This window comes from Manis pentadactyla, chromosome 5, assembly GCF_030020395.1.
Source record: "Manis pentadactyla isolate mManPen7 chromosome 5, mManPen7.hap1, whole genome shotgun sequence".
Classification (NCBI taxonomy): Eukaryota; Metazoa; Chordata; class Mammalia; order Pholidota; family Manidae; genus Manis; species Manis pentadactyla.
In genome coordinates, this window is record NC_080023.1 from 142,003,902 (window position 1) to 142,019,862 (window position 15,961).

Genomic DNA, 15,961 nt, shown 5'->3' on the forward strand with positions numbered 1-15,961 from the left:
CAGGGCCTGGACTGTCCAAAGCTAAATGTTAATTTCTAAAAGACTGATAAGTTGCAAATTATTTCTGTCCTTTACTGCAGGGCAATAAGACTGTTTTATTGCCCTGTAATACATTAATATAACCAACTTTATATTTAATTAACAATCTTATTTCAATATTTTTTTCTTCCACTGACAATATGGGCTTCAGCCTTTTGACCTCTCCTTTGAACTACCGTCACCATTCTGTTATTTCTGCCATCAGTGATTTTTTTCTGCTATTAATTGACATATGCTCTCTATATATTTGTGAGAAAGAAGTGCTTTTGACGTTTTTGAAATTATACTCTGATGTTGCTTTCTATCTGACTTCATTTACTGCTTACTGAGTTCATCTATCCTTCAGCTTTTGTTCCTGGATATGATCCAGAAGCACCCTCTAATTATTTAGCTATTGTAGGGAAAATGGAAGTTCCCTGGCCAGGATCCTCACCGGACCCTGGTCTGCTTGCTCACTGCGTGTGTGCAATGCTGGCAGGTGTAGGCTTGTACACACATGTGCAATGAGTTATTATTGACTCTATATAAAGAGCTCCGCCAAGTGCTCTGGGGCTGCAAGACAGCACAGAGGCCCCGAGGCAGAGACCAGCTTGCTGCATGCAGACTTGCCCTGAGGCAGACGGCATTCTAGTGCTTGGCCTGCCACTACAAGAATAAAGCCGGGTATAAACCCTTTTACCCCCAACATTCCGTTGTCATTTCTCAGTCTCACCAAATCCAGATGTGAAACCTTCCAGCGAGACATCTATGTTTGGAACCCAATTCCTATTCGTATTTGCCAGAGGAAAGAACATGGATTTTAGAGTCAGATAGAGTGGCTTAAGACCCCAGCTTTGCCACTTACATCACTGTATAACCTGGAAAAAGCTATTATGGTAAAAACAATAGGAACTACTTGTTTGGTTGAGAATGCCAATGAAATGCAGGAGTCCAGATTGATGACAGCAAGGTTTATCAGAGGACTTCACTACAGAGGCAGCAAAGGGCTGAATTGGAGACTACAGTGCCAAAAGGAAAAAGTTTTGGGGTTTTATAGTAATCATTCTTTAGCCGAGTGGATGTCCCCAAGGGTCTGAGCAGGACACAGGTGAAATAATCTCCATCTCTTGGTTGGCAGGACTTGAGCCCCATGGATGTTTTCAGGGTCTAGGAGGATGTTTTCCAGGTCCTCTCCAGGCCTGCAGTTTCTGTAAGAATTAAACTCAAAATACCACAATTAGTTTCCTTGTTTCTGCCTTCCGAACACTACCTGTAAGGTTGTTGTGAGGAACAAATGAACCATCATAGCAATAAGCTCCGTGGAGTGCTGACCAATAGTCAGCTTTCGATTAAAACTAGTAGCTTCCCTTGTTTGGTTTCTAGCTGTCTCTCTTTCTCCATATTTACTGGCCTTTAGCCTTACAGAGCTGTTCCAGTTCGGAAGCTTTTGTCTGTTCCCACCCTTTACTGTGTGACATTCACTAAAGCCACCATTGTGGCTGAATGGTGTCTCTCAAAATTCATACACTCCTACCCCAGAACCTCAAAATGGGGCCATGTTTGGAGATAGGTAATTACCTTTGAAAGGGTAGTTAAGTAAACATGAGGTCATGGGTGGGGGGTTCCTAATCCAATATGAGTGACATTACCAGAAAAGATTGGGACATACACACATCCAGAGGGAGGACCATGGGAAGACACAAGCTGAAGACGGCCATCTACAAGCCAAGGAGAGGCCTCAGAAGAAACCATGCCTGCTGATGCCTTGATCTCAGACTTCTATATTTAAGAACTATGGGAAAATAAGTTTCTGCTGTTTTGCTTTCACCTAGTCCCTGGTACTTTAGTACAGCTGCCCTAGCCACTTAAAAACTATAAATTTAGCCACTTAAAAACCAAACACCTATCATCTTAGTTAAAATATAGAGGTCCCCAAAGAAGAAAAATATTTAAATCTTCTGTTAGTCTTTACCACTTTAGCATGAATGAAAGCCAAACATTGGGGAGACCATACTGGGGACTTTGGTATTTAATGAGTGGCTGAGGAACTACTATTTGGTTGGGAGAAAAGTCAAAGATAAATAAAAGAGACAGGAGCACCAGGTATATGCTTGTTACCAATCGCTGGCTCAGCATTCTAACTCAACATAGCATGGATTTCTCAAAAATACTATTGTATTAGTTAACTATGGCTAAGTAACAACTATCTAAAATTTAGTAGCTCAAAACATCATTTCTTTATTATTTCTAATGCATCTAAATTCAGGCTAGGTGGTTCTGATGATCTGAATTGAACTACTTCATGAGAACCTGGTCTATTGGTGGGTCAGCTTGAAGTTGACTGGTGTGGGATGGCTTTGACCTGGAAAATTCAGCTCTCTTTCTTAGTCTCTCATCCTTTGGCAAGCTATCTCAGGCTCCTTCCCCTGGTGGAGGCCAGGATCTAAGAGTGAGAATGAAAGAAAGCATTCTCACTGAATGTGAGAATTCTCTCAATGAAAGTGAGAATGCTCAGAATTGGCATATCACTTTTGCTTCATTCTCTTGGCTCAAGTCAATCCCAAGGGCAACCCAGAATCACTGGGTAGGGGGCTGCGTAGGGAGATCTCTTGATAGAAGGAGTAGCAAAGTCACCTTGAAAAGGAAGGGGCAGGGAAGTTGAACCATTTTTATAATATGCTCAACTGTAAGACTAGTTTATATTATATTTTGATGTTTCTGAAATTTTTGCACTTCATTTTTTGCATCACTGCCTTCTTGGGTTATCTTTACAATGTCCTCAAAGCAGAATTTGCATAAAAAATGCAAAATGTGGGAAATTAACAGTTACACGGGTTGAATTGTCCTCTTTGGTGTTCACCTAATGCAAACAGTTATTTTAAGTATAAAATAATACAAGAGGCAGTTTCTGTTCTCAGAGCTCCTACAACACTAACAGATCAGCCAAATAGATTTCCAAATATATATCCTCTCTGCAGGGAATATATCAATATTTGTGCATCACCTCCTTTTAAATGCTGCACATCTGACTGTCATCTCCCACCATTATCCCCTCTTCTTCCTTATTCCTCAAATGAGGCATTCCCTTTCCGGGACACCATGTTTAACTGTTCTCTTTAAACAACACACTCACATCTTCTCTGAGACAGTGCATCTTCCATTACGTAACAGTGATCACAAAGTATTTACAAAGCAATCAATGGTTACAAAATAAAAGATACAAATACCCCAAATAAGAAATATTCAAAATTTACATAACTGTTTTCAAATGATATGATTTCACACCTGCAACCAATGAGAACTTCAGTTAAAAATGCTAATAAACTTATTGAGAAAGCTCAGTAAAATGGGCGTATACATGATAAACATATATAAAAGTGTGTGTGTGTGTGTGTGTGTGAGATTAATTCCACCTCTAGTTAGAAACTCCATGAAATTTTCATAGACATTGGAAATAATTATCAATATAGTCAATGCTGCTTATTATTCAATTGTTATATGTTGTTATTTAATTTTGACCTTAATGATTCCCAGACTATAAGAATTTAATTAAATCTCTCATTACATGTATGGTCTTTTGACTTGCTACTCATATTGTTTATTTGTCTGTCTTAGGATTGACAGTTCATATAATCATATTCATGACTGTTATGACTTTCATATAAAACAACATTGTTTTATTCTGTAATTTTCACCATTAATTCTAATGTCCAGATACTAAAATTCCATTGTTTTCTTTTGTCAATATATATTTATCCACTTCTTTGCATCATTAACATAAGGATGTTTCAACATTAACATCCTTAGTAAGTATCTTATTTTTTTAGATTGAAGGGGTAAAAACTCACTTCAATAGATAATTCTCTCTACACAAATACACACACACAACTATTAGTCAACTAGAAGTAGAGGATTCTGCCCTAATTTGATAAATGGCACTTCCAGAAATATGTAATAATCATTACATGCTAGCAGTTTAGAATTTAACATTTATTCCACAGAATAAATTCTTGGAGTCTCATTGACCATTTGTAAGCCTATAGTTTTACAAAGCATTATCTAGTTTTCCAATTATCTCACAACATATGAAAGATGGAGTGAGTCCTGACTCTAATCCTAAAAGTGGGGCTGAGTGGAGGGCAGGCTGGATGGGTCTAAAGGGAAAGGAACTCAAAGGGAGACACCAGTGGCTGGAAGCCCTTAAGATGGATCCTGTTGTTTTACCAATGAGGAAGCTGCTGTTTGTGAAGCACAGGTGGCTTCTGCTCTCATGCAAACGGAGGCGACATGCTAGACAGGCCTAGAGACTTCACAAAAAACTCTGGAGACTTTCCTAGGGCCTGACCAGATGCAACTCCTGTCCCTGGATCTCTGTCCCAGTAGCATTTTCTACGGTTCTCCAACCTCACCCCAAGTCTTCTGTATCTCCACTCTTCCTCGCACCCTTGATTTTAACCCTTGATTTAACCCTATGAGTTTAACTGCTGCTCTGTGTTGCAGTTCTAACTGCCAAAGGATTACTAAATGAGGCAGAGTGGGACTGGGCATTTCTGGGCTGAAACAATGTTCCATTGAGAAATTAAGAATGTTAACGTGCAAAGACAGAATGTTAAAGCCCAAAGAGGTATACAGGAGATCAGAGAATGACAGCATAGTCAGGCACCATCCCTCTGCAGTGGAGCAAAGAGTTTCAATTGCTTTGATGAAACTCTAGGGCAAGGAGTCAGCAAACTGTTTCTATACAGCACCAGATAATAAATATTTTTGGATTTGCAGGCCATAGGGTCTCTGTTACAATACTTAATTCTGTCCTTATAGTGTGAAAGCAGCCACAGAAAATACATAAACAAATGGGCATAACTGTGTTCCAATAAAACTTTATTTACAAAGATGGTTGGTGGGCCAGATTTGGCACATGGGCTGTACTGTGCCAACCCATGCTGTATATGAACATTCTCTCACAGTCACTGAAAAATAAGAAACAACTTGGGAGACTCCTGGAATTGAAAACTCAAATAAATGAAGTGGATGAGGATAATTACCCAGCAGAGGAGAAACTAATAGGCCACCAGAAAATACAGAAATCAAGCTAAGAACTATTTGAAAGGTGATTCAGGCCTATTGAAAGAGAGATTTGTTTCTATGTGCCCTAAGAGACAACAAATACCGGAAAAATTCCAGAAGAGTCATGGTGTATTTTAGATGTGGAGAAAGTGATTCTTTCAGCCTACATAGGCCTGAAACACCAAATTCTGAGATGCTACAAGCTATGTTCTCTGGAGTGTGGGCCAGATTTGATTTTCATGAAGGGCCTTATGAGTCAATAAGTCATTGTAGCTATTGAGAAATTGTTCACTAGCTATTTTGTTTAGGAGAGGATTCCTTTCCATGAAGAGATGTAGATAAGTAAATGATTTATAGAACTCTAAAAATACCTTAAAGTAAATAAAGTTGTCAAATATGAACAGGAAAGGAAGGCAGCAGAGATTTCGTTTTTTTATGGGGATAAAAATCAAGATAAAAATTAAACATCTCTCTGAGGAAGAGAGTACATAAAATTCCCAATGAGAATATTTAAAAAAGGAATTGAATAGTAAATGCTGGTAGAAATTGTACAGGTTTGGGGAACCATAGAAAGTATAAAATACAAAAAACAAATGTACAACAAGATCAAATAGAACCAGGCATTGGAAGACAAGAGGTCTATGGAAATATTATAAATATTTTCAAGGAATTTTGTAAAACTTTCAAAGTGAAAAAAAACCTTAGGGAAGCTAAATTCAGCAAAGAGATGATGAAGGTCTCACTTCTGGCAGGTTCAAGAGAAAAACAATGAAGACCTAAGGAGAATATGGAAGCAGAAAACCAGAATAAGAGGACTAGTTAGTTGAGAGACCCAATCAAGTTAGTTTATTACAAAATTCATAAAGACCTCTAGAATCTCTTATTTACCAAAAAAAGGAATTTGAAGTTTTCAATAATTGCATTGGGCAGCTTAACTAAAGGGGAAATCACCAGAGTGAAAAGGTAAAATAAATCAGAGATGACAGATGATATACATATCTCCTGGATATAATTTTGTTAACAATAGCTGGAAAATATTGAGGTCATTTCCCATCCAGACTGAGTGATGAAGTGCCAACGACGCATGAGCTGGAAGAACAAATCAAGAACATGAGATTTGTTCACTATGTTGACTGAAGTTCTACTGGAAAATGCATGCAAAACCTTGCAGCACTACGTAGGGATCCTGAATGCATATAAAGAAGCTCTGTAAAAGCTGATTCAGGAGGAGAATAAATGGGGGGAGGAAGAGCAAAAGCAATTGGTTGCAGAGGAGATGAAAGCTTACAGGCAGGGAATTCAAGAAATAGAGGGAGAATTACAGAAAATGCAATTCATGTTAAGTGTGGAGTAAATGGAAGTTTTCACCCTGAATTTCCCACCTGGCCTTAGTCCACTTGCATACCAATGGATGTTTACCATAGCAGAGCCTTCAGTCCATCTGGGGCAAGGAGTGGGGAGAAAATGGCCATTCTCTCTTCCCCTCCATTCTTGGTACCTAATTGGTATGGTGCCCATCAGTCACCATGGACTCACCCATGGAGTTTCTGCCAGAAGGGGTGGACAGGGGGATCAGAGCATGCATCAGGGTCAGAGGGGACTGAATGTGGAGCCTGGCTAGCAAACCAGAGCAAGCTGTGAAAAATAAAACCCCTAACCCAACCTGCCCATTCCCTTGTCTTACTTCAGTTTCACCAAATTCATAGGGAAATTGTCCTAGGAGGGGAAACCCGCTACTCTGAGAGCTACATTAAGTAAGGCCATCACTGCTTAAGATTGAAGTTAATACCACTATATTAAAAGAGGAATGTAGGGGGAGTGTGGCACAACACAGAGAAGACAAGTAGTGATTCTATAGCATCTTACCACGCTGATGGACAGTGACTGTAATGGGGTATGTGGGGGGGACTTGGTGATGGGGGGAGTCTAGTAAACATAATGTTCCTCATGTAATTGTAGATTAATGATACCAAAATAATAATAATACTAATAATAAAAAGAGGAATGCTTCAAACACAGGGACTTAAAACCAAACCCAGGAAGACTTGGACTTGAAACAGCCTGGAAGAAATGTTCTATATTGGTGAGCAAACTACATCGCGCATTAGAATTACCTAGAGAGCTTGTTGAAACAAACATGGCTATACCCTATCCTTGAGTTTCTGATTCAGTCCATCTAGGGGTAGACCTGAAAACTAGCCTTTTAACAAATTATCTGGTTATGATGATGCCATTGGTCTGAGGATCACACTTCGAGAAACACTGCTCTAAACCAATCCTAGATGCATATTAGAATTGTCTTGGCTCCTTGTAGATTCATTCAGTTAGAATCTCTGTGTGTGGGGGGCTCAGGTACTGGTATTTTTTGAAACATTTCAGATGATTACAACACAACCAGGGTTGCAAAACAGTGCACTTAGCCAAGATGGTGTTTTCCACCAGTTCACTGACTTTGGCAACACACTACCACTCACCCTTACTCATGATGTTTTCACCTTAGATGTTTTTCTTTTCTATTAACAGAAGAGATTTGTCCAGAAATGAACAAGACCCAGGCATAGGCCTCCACCTAGTCTCAGGGAATAATCTAATCTTTCCATAGAATTGTAACTACCTCTTTTTGGATTCTGATGAAGCTTCATTGAGAAACCCATGGGGTCATTTTGATGATAGTTCATAGGTTTAATTCTGGTGCCAGAGGCTGCCACTTCCTCTTCCACCTCCTCTACTTCCTGGTATGATTTCACCCATGGAAGGATGCCCCCCACCCTCTGGTCCATTTGGACCACTACCTGAAGTCTGGGGAATTCCCTTGCTTTTTCTCTTCCTTCCAGCTCTGGCTTTTACTATGCATTCCTTTCTAGACCTAAGTAAATTACTGTATCTTTCACCCAGATTAAGGAACTTGCCTCTTTTGACTGTGCAGACAGACTTGGGCACCCAAGCTTTAAAATAATCAAACTCTCTGTTCAAGAAAGAGTATCTTATCTGGTCTCAGATAAAGAACTCTACCTTCATCCCCAAACCAAATCCAAGTAGCTCTTCACCTCTAGTTTCTGCAGGTGTATTCGGCTTCAGGTGTATTAACACCCTCACTACACATACACAAAAATATGCATGCACACAAACACACTTACTGCTCACAGTAGTGCACGAGACAATTCATAGGCTCTTCTCAGGCTTTCAGTGCAAGACAATGAGCAAACTAAAGATTTCACTCATTTCAAAATCTACATTTTTCACTTTTACTGAGGTAAAATTTATGGGCAGAATAATGCACAGCTCTTAAGCATAAAATTCATTGAGTCTTGACAAATGCAACATCACACAAATATTATGTAAGTATCACCATAGAAAGTTCCTTTATGCCTCCTTTCAGCCAGTCCAATAGCAATTCCATCCTGAGCTCTGTCACCACATATTAGTCTCACTTTTTCTTGAACTTCACTTAAATGAAAATCACACACTGTATCCTTGTTTGTGTCTACCTTTTTCTGCTCAGTGTAATGACTGTGAGATTTAGTCATGCTGTTGTGTCTTAGAAGTTTACTCTTTTGTGTTCTGAATGGTATCCCATTAGTTAAAAATAACAAAATTACTTTATTTGCATGTTGATGGACATTTGGGTTATTTTCAGGTTTGAGCTGTTGTCAGTAAATCTTCTATGAAGATTCTTATGCAAGTCTTCTTGTAGACATATGTTTTCATTTCTCTTGGGTACATTCTCTCCCAGGAAGGCAATTACTGTGTCATACCCATAAATATTTAACTCTATGAGAAACTTTTTTCAAAGCTGATTATACCATTTTACACTCCAAACAGCAATGCATGAGGTTTTTTACCAACATTTGGTATAACCAGTCTTTTTCATTTAAACCATTCTAGTAAGCTTGAGTAGTAACATTTACTATTTTTGCTTCCTTTTTTATCATTGTACGCTCATCTGAAGTTGTCCATATTTGAGCTGAGTTATTTAATTCTTGGGTTTGTATTTAATTTTTAAAATGTTTGCTACAGATAGAAATCATCTTTTGAGCTGTAGTCTCCTATAATCTTACCAGACTAGTTTATTTTTAATTATTTAGATCATGTAATTTTAGATGATTTACAATGTTATACAAATAAATAAATCCCTTTTAAATAAAAATAATTTAAATGACTAGAAAAAGAAATACTGGTTAGAAGAGAAATTTGGAAGATAGAGTGTGGATGGCCTTGATTTGTGGTTAGAACTTAAGAAGGAAACTGAAAAAAATTAAATAAAGGAAGGTTATGATATTCTAGATCGGTATTTAATAAACCACTATTCTGAGAATAACTGGCAAGTTTCTCATCAACATTTAGTACATAATCCAATTGTGTACTAAACTTCTTCTGTAGTAAAACAAAATGAAATACTACTTTTTCATTAGAAAAATACTTAAATTGCTTCCACCATTTTTTTTTTTGCAATATAAGCTTTTGATTTTCTTTTATTATTGTGTTTGGAATTAACTTTTTGGAGTGATAAAGGCATAAACACTTTTTCATAGGTGTTCTGCATTAAAAAATTGCCCAAAATATATGAGAGAAACTTGGTGTGTATGTAGCAGTTCAGTGGGTGTGAGAACTTGGTAAAAATGCAAAGTCCCAGGCCCCCTGTGCCATTTTGAGACACTTGCTCATGTGGGTCTTTATTAGTTCTCTAGGTGATTCTGAGACACACCGAAGTTTGATAACTACTGTTCGACAGCATACCTGAGCATGAGGCCACATTGAAAGAAAACAAAATGACTTAATTATGATGTAGTTGTCAGCAATGACCAAAAGGTGGCTCACTCGATCACAGCACTGTGTAGGGAAACAGGAGTTGGTTTGCGTATCAGTACATTTCCAGGCAAGTAAGTAGCAAATGGACCAAAGACTAAAGTTACATCTGCAGAATAATTCAAATGCCTTTCTTCTTCAATGTCTTTGAATGCATGACTCCTAATAAGTCTTCTAGAAAAACATGTAGAAACTTCCATTCTTGAATCTGAAAATATTTCTTTAGGCTTTTTTATGTTAGCCTGCATTCATTCTTAAGAAAAACTCAGTTCTGTTAAGAAAAAAATGATCAAGAAAACACTTCATATGTTATACTGCACATGACTTCACTAGAAGGCCAGGAACTGATTCATTCTGCTTGTTTTGTTATAAGGATATATACTTGGTAGATATCCTTAAAGGTTCACACTGGGAATTACTTCAAAGATTAAAAGTCTGCCTCTTAGGCTTAGATTTATTCACAGCTGATAAATTGAAGCGATTCTGGCTGCAAAGTTGGATTGTTTTGAGTTTACTGAAAAAAAAAACCATGCAATTTGAAATTGTACAGAGTATTCTTTCTGGATATCGGCTAATCAGGGATTCTAGTTCACTCAAATGCCCCCAGTCAAGGTGACATATTCCAAACAGGTAGTGATTTCTCAGATCTGTGCCTACAGGTAGAGCTTAAATGCCCAATTCAACTTGGATTTATTCCATGTGTTCACAATTTCCAAATAAATGGCTCCAAATAAACCTTGAGAATATACTTCATCACTGGTCATTGGTGAACATTTATTGAATGCCCACTCTGTGCCAGGTAATGGGTAAGGCCTGAGCATTAAGAAATAAAACATACCGTTTAGACTTGGAGACAGACAAATGGTCAACCTGTTTGTTATGTAGTTATATAGCTGGAGTTGTGTGATGCATCACACCTATAATTGTTGGTTGGCTATGTGCTTTTCTCACTACTGCACCCTTATTGCCTAGCACAATGCCCTGCCCATAGTATCTACTTAATATTTTCCCAACTATGTAATTAATAGGCTGGTAGAAGTCATCACAGGTCACTAAGAACATAATGGTCAGTAACTCAAATGAGGGAGAAAGATCTTTGGAGAACTTTCTTTGGGTTAATTTCCTTTGGCTGGATATGTTTACAGAGTAAGTTGTACATTTGGGATTTTATAGCAAAACTGACATTACCCTGTTCATCTTTCCTCAACATTCATTTCTATGCTTCAGGCAATTTATGGGGAATACCTATAATACCTATTATACCTATAACTCTCACCACCTGAGAGCTTTATTCTGGCCTTGGAACATACCCAATTGCTGTAAGATGTCCCCACAAGAGCAGCCTTCAACCAGAGCCTTCCAGGAGTGGGTAAATAAATATCCCAGCTTCCCTGCTTTACCAGTGAGGTAACTCTGAAGTTTTTCTACACTCTTGCTTTACCAGTGAGGTAACTCTGAAGTTTTTCTACACTCTTGCTTTACCAGTGAGGTAACTCTGAAGTTGTTCTACACTATTTCTTAGAGTTCCTTAGTGGGATAGGTTTTCTAATTGCCCATAGTGGTAACTGGCATGGTAACTTTTACTAGATTCTTCCCATTCTCTGTCTCACTTTCCTTTCCCCTATTGGTGGTTCCTGGCATCAACACCCAAATAAAACCCTACCACTCAAATCTTTGTTTTAGGAGCTATTTCTGGGAGAACTCACCCCAAGAATAAACATGAGCTGTCCATGTGCAGATGGGAGAGAGGTGGGGAGCAGTATAGGTGACATGTGCACAAACATGGAAGCATAGGGGAACTTGAGGCTGTGAATAGTGACAACTAATGGATCAGAGGGCACAAGGGGTGGAAGTGATGATAATGGATCCTGTATGCTAACCTCAAAAACCTGCTTTTTATTTTGAAGGCAGTAGGGACCCACTAAAATATTTTTAAAAGGAGGGGAAGGGAGCATATTATGGCCTAGGTGTAAGACACCAGTGTATCTGCAAGTTTAGATGAGGATTCAAGATTGAAAGATATCACCCAGGACAAGGGAATACTACATTTAGAGTCTGATAAAAATACAAACTCATCCACATAAAAATGCATATAAACACATACATACAATTCTGCAAATGAATTTCCAGGTGTTCACCAGTGTCCTTTGAACCATAGCCATGGACCTCCTCAAGGTTTCTGGAACAGTAATGAGGAGCTCCAAGTATGGAGTGAGAAGATAAGAGGGTTAAGGAATTGGAGCCTTGGGAACAATATTATTTAAGCACAGATGAGAAAAAAGAAGGTAGATTAAGAAGCTGTCTCTGGAACAAACAAAGACCCAAAACAGAGTTTTATAGGGAACAAAAAAAGATCCTCTTGGTTGAGCTATTTTTGATTAGCAGGAGAAGACAGACTGTTGGTCTCTAGTTCTTCCCTTTCTTGTTGTTCACTCAAATAGGAAACAATAGAAATAACCAATAGGAAATATTCCATGGCAGAGGATCTAAACTGAAGGTCCTCAGGTGAGTTACTTAATAAATATAGTGCTTAGTTCTGACAATGTTAGTTGTTTGGTTTTCTTTAAGTTAGTTGCCAACATGTAAAACTAAAGAAATTTATAGATTTTCTTGAAAAAATAATTCAAGACATCTAGACCAGCATTCCCACCTATTTTCTACTATCTGATTAGTTGCTGCCTCTGTAGGGTATTGGATAGTCTCTCCAACTAGCCACAACTCTTTCACTCATTTATGGTATCAGTCTGGCCCCAATACATCTTTAAATCTTTTGAACCTTAGGACTCAGTAAAATTTCATATCTCAATACTCACCTTCACTAATCATTCAGTTATTTATTAGCATTTATTGAATATCTGCTCTCTGCTGGGAACCATGCCAGAGGATGGAAATAGAAAGACAAACATGACCATTGCTGTTGCTCCAAGATATTCATAACACAGCCAATAGAAGGAAAAAAAATGTGGACTTAGAGAAATTTTAGTTGACAATTGTACAACAAGAGGGTCCCAAGGTGCTATCTTTAAATTATTATGCTTTGTTCACAAAATTCAGAGATCTATTCTCTCCTGATAAGTCATTGCTCATTCATAGAGTGGGTCAATTATTCAAGAAATAATGCAATCGTTCATATCTTTTAGGAGTAAAACAAAGAAGAGCTGAGTATTAAAGGAAAATAAGGGAATTGTGAGAGAATACTACAAAAGAAGACAGGTAGAAGATTTTCTGGATGAAAACAAGAAAGGAGAATGTGGTCAATGCTTTTGGATTGCTACTATCAGGCTAGTATATCCATGGGCCAGTGCACCCGTATCCCAGCTTCTTTAAATATTACTTTCTAATGGCTCACAAGCAGCACAGAATTGCTCAGTCAGTGGGACCTATCTTCTACAGTAGGTTGGAAACCTTTCTTCTAGGGAGGAGGACATCCTACAGCCAGTGACTGATAGACTGATAGAAAGACTCGATGAGAATGAAACAGCTCATGCTCCAGAACTCCCTGTAGGATCAGGCTGAGGTCAGATTCCAGGTGAGACCATATCCTTCCTTCCTTTTTCCCATATTCTGACCTGGTTTCTCTACTCCCTTTCTCTTGAGAACTTTTCCTCAATTAATCACCTACTTCTGAATCCCTGCCTCAGTTTCTGCTTCTAAGGAATTCTGACAAACATAAAACACAAATACCAATAAAACATTTATTACTAATTGTCTCATTAACAGACAATAGCAAAATATCACCCTGCCAGGGTGTGATCAGATTTTGCCAAACTATATCAGAGAACAATGATGTAGTAATGGCACTTTATGATTTATATATATATCATAAAGTCAAAACTCAGTTTGTAGTATTCTTTAGAGACAACAATATATTGATATTGCAAGTACCTACAAGTATTGATAGTTCCACATTGGAGATTAGAAGTTACTAACTTTAATTCCAATGATAAATATTAACAGTCATGATAGGCTTCTGAAGGATTTCCTGTGAATGATAATGAAAAGAAAGTTAGTTTCTGTTAGTTTTATGCTAGGCAGATGGATTTTAGTCCCAGGGCAAAGCCAAGGACTATTAACTCTGGACTTCTTATTTCTAGAAAATGTTTAACCTACAGATCATATGGATTCTCATTCATTCAGATGAGAAAAATGAAATCAAAATGGAAAAGGTTGCAAGTTTGTGTCTTTAAACATTGAAGGAAGTCTTCTTACACTTGTGCAAAAACTTTAACAGCTAAAGGTTTACCTTTAGCTTCCTCATTAACTTAATTTCTAAAACTTTCACATTGCCTCCTACTTCTCTTTCCACCTCCACTTATTTTTAGACCACATACATTGAGAATAATGTTATGCCTTGCATTTTAAGAGGACTGAGACAAATTAAGTTAGAATATTTGGGAAAATCAGTCTTTTGACAAAATAAATATCAGGATTATATTATCTATTCCAGCCCCCATTTTTGTACTTGCCTATCTGAGGTACACACCTATACCCCATGCACACTCAACTATTCACATTCTCTTCTCCAAGTTGGTTTTAATAATGTGTGATCCCATTTGAAGAAAGGAATAATTAGACTCCTGATGGAATGACACCACAATAATAGCAGAAGGCAAAGAAAACAAAAAGCAAACCAGTTATTGTCCATTTGAGATTATTGGACAACAAATGCTCAGGCAAGTCCACTGAAAGTTTTTCTAGTTCTCAAGAATACTGTAGAACCTTTTCAGAAATGTATCAATATTTTGTCACCAGGATATATGTTCATTCCCAAACTAAAAATGTATGTTGACAGCCATATATGGAAAACACACATTTCTTGATTTGTTTTCTCACCTGTTTCAGGCAAGTACCCCAGTCTTGGCAACTCTATCTTCTGTAATTATCTGACTTGCTATTTGTTTGTTCATTGTCTGTCACTCTCTCTCTTTGGTCCCAACAACTAACTTGTTCTGTGCTTAGTAAATATTTGTCAAATGAATGCACACAGATAATGACATTTTCAGATGAATTGCAATTCAGCATGCATTGCAAATGTGAAAAGTGTGAAGTACAGGATTATCAATAAATTCCTGTGACAGTATTCAAGAAATATCTTGAGGGGATTTCTCAAGATGGTGGTGTGAGTAGGGTGGGGGGAAATTTCCTTCCAAAACCATATATATTTTGAAAATACAGTAAATACAACTATTCCTAAAAGAGAGACCAGAAGATACAGTACCACAGCCAGGCTACATCTACATCTGTTAGAACTCAGCATCTCACGAAAAGGGTAAGATACAAAGCCATACAAAGATACTAGCACACTGGTGGGAGAAAAGAATCAGAGTGGGGAGGGAGTGGAAGCACGGGACTGCTAAATAACCAGCCCTAGTAATCTGCACCAGGAGCACAGACATACGTTACATGGTGTACTGGATATTAGAGAAATGGAAAAGTAAAATCTAAGATGGAGACTGCGAGTGGGTCCCACAGCTGGCTCCCTTGGGACAAAAGAAAAATGGGCACTTTAAAAGTCTTAAAGGGACAAGGGCTTAACAGGTGGACAAAACCAACCTGGCACACTCGGACCAGCAGGCTGGGAATTTTAAAACACTTCAGGCACCCTAACCCCTGGGTGGCAATGCAGCTCCAAAACCCCTCACAGCAATAAGCAGCCTGCCATTCATTACCCCCCCAACCGGCACTGCAAGCAAACTGGCTGACCTGCCATTGCTGCAGCCCAGCCAGGGAGCAGCCCAGCCCACAGCAACCACACAGAGTCTTCTCCCAGCATACAGCTAACCAGGACAGACCCAGGGGCTACTGCCTATGTGCAGCTACCCAGCACAGGCAGAGGAAACCAGTGCAAGGTCTGGAAGGCATGAAGGGGAGCTGTTCTCACAGGACAACACATGCCACTCATCTGGAACCCCCTGCAGTGCCCTACACCATCCCAAGGGCCACCCTACCCATGGCAGCTCAGGGAATTATCTCTGATATTTCTCCCTGTGTGTGGCTAACTGACACAGGCAGCAGAAGGACAAGGCAACCAGCAAGCAGGGGGGGACCTTGTTCTCCCAGCTGACACATGTGC